Here is a 13,822-nt window from a genome sequence, read left to right as displayed (position 1 = left end):
CCAAAATGACGGCTGTTTTGCAGAGTTCAGGCTAAAAGCGGAGTTTTAGATGCACTGATTACCTACAGCCTTTTTCCATACAGATCTCTTACTTCTGAATATGAAGATGGTGTTAGTTTTCTCCACCAGCAAAATTAGTGTGACCTAGTATGGTATCTTACACTAGAAGTCCCTCTAGACCTGATCCTATGGACAGGGCAGGCATGCTGCTCCTGCATGCTGCTCTCTGCACCATCAGTGGTACTTTGTCTAATGGCTCTCTAAATTTTTCTTCTTTGAGTCTGTCCTGTGGCCTTTGAATCACACATGTTCCAAGGTTGTCTCTCCCCTGGTAGTGCTAATTAACACAGCACACAATCCCCGGGAGCACATTACCTATTGAATCCAGGCTACCGCTTCTTGCGGTTCTTCAGCTCCTTGGCTGTCAGCCAGCCACGTCTGTTCACACCTAGTCTGGCTTAGCCTGGACAATCCAGCTGAATCACAGCTTGAAATGGTGGGGCTACAGATTGTAATGATATTAAAGCAATAGACTGCAACCCAGAATGAAGCCAAAAGTAGTGACCATTAAAGTAGGGAGTCCTATAAAAGCATCTATTGCCTATATCAAAAATTCCATTTACAATTAAGTCTAAAATCTCCCTTCCTCCTTCTCAATCAAGACACCCAACTTGATCCAAAAGCTCCAGGCTGACTCAAAGCATGGGTTTTCAACCAGCTTTGCCTTTTAGACCTTTAATACTATCTTATCTGTTACATTTAAGATGTTACACACATTTCTGAAGGTGTACATTTACAGACTTACCAAGTGATCTCATAACATTTCTCTTTAAAGAGTTAGCTTTAACATCTTACCGTAAGGCAGGATTTCTAGACTGCAGAGAATACTTTTAAACTTTTCCTAAGGGTCTTCTAGCTTCCTGTCATTCTTGACTAAGAATCAGAACAAAACACTTGGTGTCACTAACGCCATAATATAAAGAAAATAGGATCCTTCTCTGACTTTACAGGCCCCAGCATGCAAGTCCAAGGACCACAGCAGCTTTCCTGGTAATTGCATGGCTTCCTTTCACTTCTCCATGGTGATGTGAGGTACTTCAGAGGAACTATCCTGTCCAAATTTTTAGGACAGCATCTATCACCAAGCCCACAGAAAGCAGCAAGAAGGCCCACTGATACTCAAAAGAGAGAGGCACTCCGAGCAGAAAGCAATCTGGAGTAACACATGCAAACAGATCATGGGAATTTTGCATCTTCCTGACAAGGAGTTGTAACAAGTCCATGTGGGAGACAAGTCAGAGGACCTCGGTCTGTTTTGGTACAGCTGTGCAGTTGCACAACTCATTACATACAAGAACAGTCCACCCAATGCATTGAGTAAATACCTTTCCATTTTACATAGCCAAATCAGCCAAGCCAGCCTTTCCCCCACACCCTCCAACTCCCCAGCGCCTTTGGGCTCCTCAGGGTCAGGGCTGTTTATTCAGTCTCGCAGGCAATGAAAAAAATTAGAGAAAAGGCATACAGGAATGGCAGGGGAGTGTGTATGTGCGGGCAAACGCACAACACGCACATTAACATCAACACTTGCTTCTGCAGATACTTTCTGGACACTGGAGATGACAGACACCCTTTTCTACAAAAAAAAAGCTGGAGAATAATCCTCAATTTCAAAATAACAATAATTGATCGGTGTCTTAGCCATGGCAACTTGCTACATGTAAACGGATGCAGGCGAAGGGTAACGTCTCTTATTTAGCAGCTACTTCATTCTCATTTAACTTTCAGAGCTCACAGGAGGGAACAGAAAAGCTAACAGCTACAGCTAATGCACAGCAGCTTTTGCCTGATCGGGTCATCTCATTCCTCACCCTGGCTCTGCTCGCAGCTGGATTTTAAGGCTGCCCCTCGCAGCGACAGATTTGAGCCAAGCGCAATTTGAGAAAGCACGTACACATTTACGCATACGGCCATGCACAGCTATTGCTTGCCAGTCATTTTCCTCTGGTACGAGTCGCCCACATTGGGACCGAGATAACTGATTTTATACTACACCTTTTAACTTATCTACTTATGGAGGTAAAGCAAAAGGAAGGCAATTGCAAGTGTTGCAGCAATACGTAAGAGTTCAAATTACGACCAGGGGCTTGTACCTGGTCCTTAGCGGATCACCTGCATTTCTCCATATCATCACTTTTCCTCATTTGCACGCTTTGAGTTCACCACAGTGCTTGGATCAGGAAAAGGAAAGCAAATATATAGTGGGCACTGCCTTTCGAAAGAGCAATGCTTTTTTTTTTTTTTAGATCACAGGTCAGCTTTGACTAGGTAAAGGGTGCTTTGCTTTTAGAGGACCAGCTCAAAACAGCTGTGTTAAATCTCCTATGCAGAACATGGTTTAGTCTGGCAGATGGAGATGCTAAGTACAACTCATTAATCTGTTATCACTTTCACCCACCCACAAAAATCCCAGTGGTCTGAAGTCACGGTTTTCTGACACAAATCTAGAAATCTATAGCTTGTACAACAGCTGCAACCAGAATAAAGTTCCAGGAGGAAAAAAAATGCTTCATTTAATTACATGGGTAGGTCAGAATTATTCAAGACAGGGATCTCTTACAGTAAAACAAAGCCTCTGAAAGTACGTGCGTGCTTGTTTGTGGTACAAAACTGGAAAAGCGTCCTAACGACTGCTGCAAAGTGCCCGCTGTTCGCTCTGCACATCTGAAACACACCACAAAGCGTTACAGTCACAGGATAAAAACATACTCCGAAAAGCAGCTTTTCTTAAAAAATACCCCAGGTTTCATCTACAGACAGAACGGCTCCAGAAACAACTCCTGTTCACGTAACCACATCTAACTATCCTCTACCCCAAACACGGGAACGGCAAGGACCAAGGCTGAAAACAACTATAAAGGCGAGCAGCTGGTTGGTGTTGTGCCTATCTCCATATCTAGAAAGGTTCAATGCGTTCATTCTGGGAGGCCAAGAGAACCTAAATATAGTAGCAGGCTACCAGCAAACACACAAACTGGCACAGCTTCCAGCTACCTGAAAGATCCATCCCTCTCTTCACAGGCCACTCTGATAGCTGCAAGCCTTTCCCTTGTTTGGGGAGAACGTGCCGTAAGGAGGCGCGTTCGGGTTTTACTTACATGGATAATTGCATACACAAACTTTAGGATGGAGGTAATGCAATAACACCACCGACACTCCTCTCTCGCCCCACTCGGGGGGGATCATCTGGCTCTTTCAGATTGTTTTTTTATTAAACCTGACATCCGCTTGTAAATAGGAGGTAGCATCCTCGCTTCACGTGCCAGGAGCCAAGGCCTCTTACAGCAACTGCCTCTTAGCAGAGCACAGACACCGTCCAAGAGCATCTGTTTTGTTTTAACCTCTGCCCTTTAAGGAGGACCCAGAAAGGGAAAAAAAAACCAAAAAAACAAAAAAAACCAACACAAAACCCTTCTAGCTGCAGACTGGCTTTGTTGGTTGTATGAGGCTGGATATCGTGGTGAGGCTTTTCAATACAGAAAAGGCCTTGGGGAGAGATGCTCACCTCTCAGCTTCTGAATGGCATCTCTGCCACTAACAGCCCGCAGATACTGTGTTTTAAGCAGCAACCCTGAAGACAGACCCCAATTTTGACTGGGCTTTGAGATTTAGCTTTAAGGCATGCATGCTCCCAACACAAAAAATGAGGTCAAAGAAGCTTCTTTTGAAAAAATAAATAGAGCAATAAAGCATTCTTTCAGATTAGCTTCACAGAAGATAAATCACTGAACAAATACGACCATCTTATCTTGTTGGCAAATGGTACGTTACAGCGTCCAGCTCTACGGGGAAATATGTTGGTTGGTCTGGAGAGCAAACTGACTTTTCATTGTCTAGAAAAATGCTGCTCTACTTTTTACAAGATTTGTTTGTTTTTAGAAAAACCATATGATCTCCAAGCAGTGCCAAGCCTGCTTTGCCTCCTGCTTCTCGACGCTTTCCTGCATGCCTCCAGACTTCCTAGCAACCTTGCGGCAGAAACACGATCCATCTCCTTTTACCAGAAGGACAACTTGCTTAAAACAAGATCCCAGCTGCCCTCCTGCTGTTCTCTAAATGGGTGGCACGCAGTAGCCATGGGACCCCACAAACGCAGGGGAGAAGGCGGTGAAGCAGGCAGGGCTTTCCCAGCGCACGGAGGTAAAGCTTCCCCCAAACCCTCCGTTTTCAGCCTCTGTTTGTCTCTTCTGAAGTCAAACACTAACACTACGAGCACCCGGCAAGGAAAGCAGCCACCAAATAGCTAATGGGTGGTTACAGAAACATTGCTGGCTGCAGGATCCAGCAGCAGCTATGCCTGTTCAGTATTTTGGCACTGATTTATGACAAGCGTACATGCGTTTCCATTAGCCGCAGCTTTCTCTGTTGACCCCTGGGCTCAGAGAGGCAGACTCGACATTAAACTCCCATCAGCTTTCAGTACCGCTGACCTCATCCCCAAAACTCGCAGCGATGTTTTACATCAGCCGGGGCCGATGCATTCCATTAATGCTCCCCCGGCTCAGGGAAACATCTGCTCTGTTTACACTGGTAGCAGCATGGAGACCACTTAAGCGTCACCTCTGCTCCCCGAGCCCACGGCGGGAGAAGCAGCCGCACACGGGCCAGGCCCTGGACCTCCTGGCCCCCAGCACGACGACCTGGCCATTAGTTATTTGGCAGGACAGAGGTTGCTTAAACCATCAAGGTGCAGGAGAGGTGTTATGTAGTAGCAAAGAAGGTGGTTTCCTTCAGGCCAGAAGTGCAAGCTTGAGAGAGGTATTTGTGCCAACTCCAGCTGAACAGGCTGATTGGAGATAAGGAAGAATTAAAGAATGCCAGAAAAGAATTAAATTTTTTTAACCCCAATGGTTTTACGGATTCATATGTTCATGCACAGATTCAGTGGATATGGCTGATTAACGCAGGTTAGAGCTCACATGCGGAGGGCACCTCTCACTGTGCCACCTCTCCAAATGCGTATCACCAGGGTGCTGGGTGCCAAACCCACCCTCGCACCCCTCCGGCTCCGCTGCCGGGGCAGGGGTACCTGCAGGGCGGCTCTCCCTGCAGCAACGGGAGGGGACAGGATGGATACCTTCCTGAGAGCAAAGCACAGCTCATCCCAAACAATCCCACCAGGCATCACCTTATACACCACAGCTTACCAGCAGCCACCAGCTTCTTACTGGGAAAGCCTAACAGCTCTGAAACACCTCTTCACGTAGGGGCTGCTGATTCATCGTTCTCATATGCCGGCTGGTTATGGCAAGTCTCCACCAGATCAAGGGGATGCTACTACATATTTTCCCAAGGATTTTTGACAGCTAAGACCTCCAAAAGGAGTCAAACCTGTGGCAAAACCCTAAAACACTCGTTGCTCCCATTGTTACAATGTTAGATGTGCATTAAATTAACACCCGATGTCTTCTATTGCTGCTGGAAGTTTTCTTTTCTATTAACCATCTAGTCAAGGCTATAGTTGCTAACAAGCCCATGAGGACACATAGAAACATATCAGTAGCCTTGGAATATTTGACAGCATCTCTCACAAATAGAGACAGAGTGTGCCACATACGGGGACATTCAGCAAGGGTCGTAAGTTTTTATTATAACGAAGTCAGGAACATGATCGGCTATTTCCATCACTGATCATTTCGCTGGTACATGGATTTGCTGCATTTTAGATTTTCACCCTTTTACAGAGCTTTGCAGAGCTTGGACTATAAGCTCGCCCAAGAGTTAACATGAGAGGATCACAAAAAGACCTTGATTCTCACAGAGGTCTTACGCACTAGAACCACTATTCAAACACCCTGTAAACAAGCAAGAAATCCACCCCCAAAACACCTTTTTTTTTTAAAACTGCATGCTAATGAAGGCTGGTTTGATTTGGGCTGTGGCAGGCAATTTAGTCCATCCAACCCCACTGATGCTGAATGTGATGGCAGGTATTGCGGTGGGAAGAGAATAAAAACTGTATTTGCTCTCAATCTTCTGTAATACATTAGGGATGAGTGACATGATGTGCACAAACACTCCCTGTTTTTCACCTCGTTCCCAGTGTCCGAAGTGTCAGCAGCTCACAGCTTTGCCAATTCCACCACAAACACTGACTTAAGAAAGCATTTTTATCTAATCCTCTTTCAACCAAAGAGATGAAAAATCAGCAGAAGAGGAAGAAGCTGGCACTAAATGACACAATTCAAATTGTCCCTTTCCAGTTCCTTAATTCACATGTTAGGGGACAACCACAGCTGGGAATCTCAATCTCTGGAGCAATTAAAGAAAATTAAATTCAGGGAATGAAGCCTTATGCACTCAAGCTTCATTAACCCTGTCGCCTTTTAATTAAATACGTGCACATGAAATTTTGGACCGAGAAAGCATTTGCCTTACCGACAATGCTTGGGTTTAATGGCAAATCAGTACTTGCCTTTTAAAAAAAAGAATACTGAGGTTGTAAACTCTAGACCTCTCCCACTCCACAATGGCTTTATTAAATATGTGGTAGAAATTACTGCTATCATCAGCTCCCACTTAACGGGAATGTCTGCTCTCCCTCAAATGCCCTAAGCTGCACTAGCACAGCTCTGCTCCGGTCTCGCTTCGAGATAACAGACAGCCCTACCAACACCACGGATAAAATATGAGCCAGGATTTAAGAGCCCTACACTTATTATGATCAGTTAGAGAAATAAAGTTGGCTAGCTACAGCAGGATAGATTTTTCAGCCCACGGAGAAGAGATTAGAGTAGCCAGCCTCTCTTAAATACTGTTCATCCTTACAAAAGGCTCAGGCAGGCGCCAAAGGCGGTGCGCAACTAGGACAGTTTATAGGATAATCTTTGAAAGGGGATATTGTCAAGTCTGCCCAGCCTAAATATCCAGCTCGCTTTGTGCAAGTTACCATCTGACTTGCGAGGGAGTCATGCTGCTCATATGCCGGCCTCCCGGCTTTGTCGAGAATATAAATGAAGCACGCTACCAGTTTATCTGGATGCACGACCGCCTAGCAGGGACTGAGCACAAATTGCTTTGATGCTTCCCCATATTCATCCAAAAGCAGTGTCACCCAGCTGATGCACGTGCAGGCGGTCACGCATACTGGGACCAGCAACAGAGAGGGAAGAAACACACAGTCCCTTCCCCTGTCTCCAAGAGACTTCTATGGAATCTGCCACCTTGAGCCAGCCATTTCACCCAGAGACATGCTCTCGCCCCCTCATCACTAGCAAGCAAATTTATACCTCTGGGAGAGATTAGTCTTCAGTTTGTCTTTTTTTCTTTTAAAGCATCTTTTTGGGAGACGGACTTCAAGTCTTTTGCCAGCACACTCTGATCAAATTTGTGTTTGTGTTTTATTGCTGACCTATGCATTTTAGCTGTTTTAACTATTTCAAAGACGACAGCATCTGTTTAAAGATATTACTTTCTCTAACTGTCACTTACCGTAAGAGTTGATACAGTTTCCAGTAAATTACACCTCCCTTTTCACACTTGCCCCTCTCTCAAGGAGCAAGCTAACGCGACAACACAACTGCTCACGCAAGGCCTCCAAGGGATGCCAGATTCCCAAGCGGATGCTCTGCCCAATTGAGTGAAGAGGCACAGCTCCATTAACCAGAAACAGGCCATTCCTTATGCTTACAGCAGCCCAGTATTCACAGGTTAATTGCTGCATCCTCAAAATAACGTTCTTGTTCTGATTTCATAGCAGCCATATTCTCTTACACAAAGCAGGGAGAGCTGTTTGCTGCCATAGGATGCCCTTGGTACTACCAAGGACAATCTGAACGCATCGAGCGTGACAGGCTCTCACTGAATGCAAAAATAAACGCAGCCACTTATGCTTCCTCAGCCTTTGACACGAACAAGGGAAGGGGCTTCCTACTACAGCGCCAGCAACGAAGAGCACATGAATTTTGTGATGCTTGAAGTGCTACCAGGCAGAACACAACATATCACTCCATTCCTCTGCTCCTGGAAGTTACAGGTCCATTAACCTTTTTGTGCGTGCGAGATGGTCTTCCCACTTGCGTGTGGCAAATAGGCAAGGAGGACACGCATGGTGAACGTGCACAGGTATGCTACCAGGTGAAGGAGGCCGTTTCCAATGCAAACCTGCTCGTACAAAGAGTTCTGCTCCCCAGTTCTGATGGTATCATTTTATTATGACAACATTTCCTGACCCAGTTTCTATCTTGCTCCTCATTCCTCTGCTACAAGTAGTAATTAGGAATGTCAGTGTTCTGGCTGGATTGCTACAGTCCCATTAATAATGCAAGAGTAGTAACAGAGAGAGAGCAGAAGAAAAGAGGCTTCAAGGTTAAAAGCAATAAGAGAATGCATTTTGGGGGGCACTGGAAGGGGAGGGAGAAGGACAAGAAGAAATGCTGGCCTACTGAGATTATAAACTATATACTTCAAAACATATTATTCCTTTCAGGTGGAAGTGGTGGGTGAGTCAGTCATGGTTAATTAGAAGATAATATGCAAGAATGACACACAGAGGTGATTTTTACTAAGTTAGAAGAGAATTTCTGTTTCACCTTCCCTTTCCCCCTCTAAAGTTGCTGCCTCACCACTTCATGTTCCCATTTCTCCATTACTCATGTTTCAGAGGTCAATGGTAACCTGGCACCCAACCCATGACACACACTGAAGTTTCCTCTCTCCAGAAGAACTTCTGCAGAGACCAGCCCGTACCTGCCCATCGACAGCCAAACCTTTAAGGCCAGTAATCAAGCTGCTCCTGGTGCACTTTAACCTGAGGCTCTGCTGAAGCTGTATACAACATGTACTGTGAACCTAAAATAGTGCTGGCTTTGAGTAGGTAACCCAGCATCTCCCTGTGCTTCCAAGGTCAGGGAGTCTTCTCCAACACAGACAGCAGCTCCCTCAACAGCAATAGCTTCACCGTCTAAGGCACACAAGTGTCCTGATAGCATTGAATAAAGCTGCTGGAGCTGCATCCTTGACTGCATCACTTTGAAAATCCCTCCACCTCTTCCTGCTAAGTCCAGAACAGAATCATAGAATAGAATCATTTAGGTTGGAAAAGACCTTTAAGATCATCAAGTCCAACTGTTAACCTAGCACTGCCAAGTCCACCACTACACCACGTCCCTAAGCACCACATCTACACCTCTTTTAAATACCTCCAGGGATGGTGACTCAACTGCTTCCCTGAGCACCTTGTTCCAATGCTGGGCAACCCTTTCAGTGAAGAAATTTTTCCTAATATCCAATCTAAACCAACCCTGGCACAACTCGAGGCCATTTCCTCTCGTCCTATCGCTTGTGACCTGGGAGAAGAGACCGACCCCACCTCTCTACACCCTCCTTTCAGGTAGTTGCAGAGAGCGATGAGGTCTCCCCTCAGCCTCCTTTTCTCCAGGCTGAACAACCCCAGGTCCCCCAGCCGCTCCCCATCAGCCTTGTGCTCCAGACCCTTCCCCAGCTCCGTTGCCCTTCTCTGGACACGCTCCAGCCCCTCAATGTCTCTCTTGGAGTGAGGGGCCCAACACTGAACACAGCATTCGAGGTGCAGCCTCACCAGTGCCGAGGACAGGGGCACGATCACTGCCCCAGTCCTGCTGGCCATGCTATTTTTGGTACAAGCCAGGATGCTGTTGGCTTTCTTGGCCACCTGGGCACACTGCTGGCTCATATTCAGGCGGCTGTTGACCAGCACGCCCAGGTCCTTTTCTGCCTGGCAGCTTTCCAGCCACTCTTCCCCAAGCCTGTAGCGTTGCATGGGGCTGCTGTGACCCAAGTGCAGGACCCAGCACTGGGCCTTGTTGAACCCCATACAATTGGCCTCGGCCCATCGATCCAGCCTGTCCAGGTCCCTCTGCAGAGCCTTCCTACCCTCCAGCAGATCAACACTCCCACACAACTTGGTGTCGTCTGCAAACTGACTGAGGGTGCACTCGATCCCTTTGTCCAGATCATTGACAAAGATATTAAACAGGACTGGCCCCAGCACAGAGCCCTGGGGAACACCACTTGTGACCGGCCACCAACTGGAGTAAACTCCATTCACCACCACTACTCTCGGCCCGGCCGTCCAGCCAGTTCTTTACCCAGCGAAGCGTACACCCGTCCAAGCCATGAGCAGCCAGTTTCTCCAGGAGAATGCTGTGGGAAATGGTGTCAAAGGCTTTACTGAAGTCTAGATAGACAACATCCACAGCCTTCCCCTCATCCACTAAGCAGGCCACCTTGTCGTAGGAGATCAGGTTGGTCAAGCAGGACCTGCCTTTCATAAACCCATGCTGATGGGGCCTGATCACCTGGTTGTCCTGTACGTGCTGTGTGATGGCACTCAAGATGATCTGCTCCATAAAAGAAAAAAAGGAGCCTACAGGTTTGGTGTTGATTCCTCAGCTGTTCCTATTGCTGAATGAAAACTCACATAGTTTAGCCCTTCCGCTGTCAGTCTCATGCACGCCAGGAAGGCGGCTTGTTTGGGGCTGACTGGTCCAACACCAAAAAGCAGGCATCTTCTAAAGGGGTTGGCAGTCCCTAGTTTTCTTGAGGATTTGCAAGACACATGAGCTAACTTTTAAAGGTCATTTAGCAGAGCTGCCCAGCCACACTACTTCTGTCCCAGTGTTTGGCATTTACAGCTTTCTACATGGTATCAGGCCTCGTTAGTGGTGATGTATGAAACAAAACAAAGCACATGCTCTTTCCATTAGCTGAAATCACACATCTCCCCCTTGCAATATATATTCCAATATATCAGCTTATCAATGTTATTATTTAACTGCAGCATAGCTCCCTCTGTCACTTAAGAGAACTATTCCAAAGTCCTCTAGCACTAAAGGCTTAGATGACCACCCAGAAGGGATAAAAAGCCAGCAAGCTCATTGAGATGAGCTCATGAAAGAATAGCAAAGGAGGAAAAAAAAAAACTGGAAAGATCAGCTTCAGAACTGCATTGCTTTTTCAAAGAGACCTTTCAAGTATCACTTCCTCTGCGGAGAGGAAGTGAGAGGAGCTGGAGGTTCTCCGACACAAACAGCTTCCCCTCCACGACAACGATGTAAAAGGATGGGTGTTTTTAAAATAAAAAAAAAGGAAAGAAAAAAGGAAAGCAGGCCAGCCCTGAGCACACTGTGACCAAATTAGGAAGCAAATTCTACTGACAGCCTCCAAAATGGACATCGTCTGCAGCAGCCTTGTATTAGCTCAGGAAGTCTGATGACTCTGTCATCTGCTGAAATCTGTTTATGTGCATACAGAAAGGAGAAGCAAAACACCTCCTTGCACTACACACGCCAGGTTAGGCCATCTCGGTGCTCCAGCCCAAAGGAGACAGTCATCAGCTGCCCTGACACAATACTATTCAAAACCTTCACTGCTGACTCACACCCCTCCAAAGATAACTGCCCTGGAAGCGCTAAGGTACAGCAAGACAAGGTGTACGTAGAGACTTGGGGTTTTTAAAGTGCATTTTTAAGTGGTTGGCTGTGGCAGATGAAGCTGAGGTTAGAGATCAGTGATTACTACGACAGGAATGTGAGGGGGAGGGAAGATGTAGCTTCTTGACTAAGGTCAGAACAATGTTTTTAATTTGGCTTGGGAACAGCCTTTTTCCATCCTCTCCAACCTCCATTTCCACTGCAGCAGCAAAATGATAACCCTGCTCCAATGCTCTGCAAATACAAGTAGCATCAGGCAGAGTTTTAACCTTAAACTCGCCCCTGCTGCCATGAAGGGTACCTGTGCCGAGCTCCCACAGCAGTCCCAGGGCAGCTCGGTGGCATCACTACCTGTTGTGAGGGCAGACAAGTGACAGAGGCTAAGTTACTTCACTGTTTAAAAATCAAACAAATCAAGCAATCTGAGCACTCTGGTCCGTACAGAGGTTTAGAGTTTCTCCCTGATGTTAGGGCAATCACATTACATTACTCCCTCTTTTATTCCCTCCATGAAATGGAAGAACACCACTCCTCCCTTTCTTTTTCAAAGGGACCTAGGAGGAAAAAGCAAAACTTACAGCTCATCTCAGCCTGCAGTGTGTCTCAGCCTCTGCTCAGCCCTCAGCACAACTACAGCCTTCAGGGTCCTTCCAGCCTCAGCAGTATGGCTATGGGACCACTCCAGCAACTTGCCACCATCAAGGCAGCCAAAGACCTTTCACACCCCGGCACCACCCACCCATGGTGCTCTTATCCAGCCCCTCGTGGAGTCCATCAGCTTATCTCCAAAGACTTTGTTCATCGCACATCTGCACCGACCCCCACAGATTTGCAGCTGCTCTCAGCAGCTCCTTTGCCCAAATGGTCGCAGGCTGCGCCCAGGGAGAGAAGGCGAAACAAGACTGCTGAGGCTGAAGTTTCCATCCCCACATGAAGTTGTTTTCAGCTTATTACCTCTGGACCTTTCCTCGGCAAAGGACAAAGTTATGAAGGGAAGATAGCACTGCTACCTCTTATGGACCTGACAAAGAGGTATTCACTGGTCAGTAAACAGTGGGAGAATTGCCTTTTCACTGAATGGATATTGCTATATAAGGTAGAAAGCAAGCACAGGAGTAAGCTTTGTTGCTTGAAATTGCACTGACTTAGACGGTCTATTTTTAAAGAGACTAGTTTGAGCTCTTGCTTTCAGCAGCTTTTTTTCCCCCCCTTTAAGAGACAGATACCCCATTTAAACTGACCTCCTTCCTCAGGTCCATTTCCAGGCTGTGCTTGGCCCTCTCCTTCTCTGTCAGACTCATTTATCAAGTGAAGCATTTCCACATACCACTGCATAAATAGACTTGACCTTGTAAAAACAGCAGCACCTGAGCTCCCACTGATGGAGTCTCTCCACCCCACCACAGCAGTTAACCCAGCCCGCTCCTACCCTCTTTCCAGGTGATATTCTTGGAGCTCCTACAGCCCCTTCCTACATGTCCCAAGGAAGGGTGGCAGGTATATAGACAAGGCAAAGAGTGATTCTGGGCTGATCATCGTGCCTCCTCTCTGGAAAGGGGCATTTAGGAGCAAGCTACTGCTGGCACCACTCAATTCTTGTAGCTGCTCCCAGCCCAGACCAAGTATACACCAAAAAGCAAGCTACAGGAGTTCCTCCCGGGGGGACAACTCACTCCTTGTCCCTGGCTTTCCTAGATGCTCATTTCCTAGATGCTCCCTCTCAGCCAGGGAGCAAGCTGTGGGCATGCACCGTCCAGCTTCCAGGGAAGCAAGGAGAGCCCCTGGCATGTGGCTTTCCCTTGTTCCCCTTGCAGCCCCCCCAAAGGTAAGTATCTTGCCCAGCATAAAGCTGGGGATGAGAAGATCTCCCGACTCTCAGCACTGCCCACGCAACTTTGACCCTACACGCCTAGATGGGACAGACCACGTGGTTTAGCACGTGTGCACTCTTCCTACACAGGACTGTACTTTTAAGGCTTTGCTATACCAGGAGCACTCTCCTGTTATCTATCTTCCTTTAGGACTTGGCAATAAAATCTACTGAGGTGTTATCTGCTGCCTACAATCACCTCAACCCCACCTTCGGCCTTGGTCCCTCCCTCCTGCCCATCCCTTTGAGGAGTGATACGGAAATCACCAGCGCTCCTGCTGCAGTACTGCTGGCGCTGCCGTCGATAGCATCGCCGCTCGCCCTGCCTGCAGCACAGAGCATCGCTGCTGCAGACGAGTTTCAATGTCCTTTTATGGAAGAAAAATGAAAATCGCCTGCCCAGCCGTGGAGTGCCTCAGAGCCGAGCTGAGACGACAGACGGAAACTTGCCATTTGTTGTGGTTTTGGCAGTAATAGAGTG

The 13,822-nt window shown here is 47.1% G+C and overlaps 1 protein-coding gene across 4 annotated transcripts in view; it reads right to left on the bottom strand.

The window, feature by feature from the left end:
• RNF216 (ring finger protein 216) overlaps positions 1–13,822 on the bottom strand; it is an 84,959-nt gene that overhangs the window by 33,185 nt on the left and 37,952 nt on the right. The window lies entirely within an intron of this gene.

The sequence above is a fragment of the Mycteria americana genome, chromosome 12, assembly GCF_035582795.1.
Source record: "Mycteria americana isolate JAX WOST 10 ecotype Jacksonville Zoo and Gardens chromosome 12, USCA_MyAme_1.0, whole genome shotgun sequence".
NCBI classification, from domain to species: domain Eukaryota; kingdom Metazoa; phylum Chordata; class Aves; order Ciconiiformes; family Ciconiidae; genus Mycteria; species Mycteria americana.
This window is presented reverse-complemented; position numbering and strand designations above follow the sequence as displayed.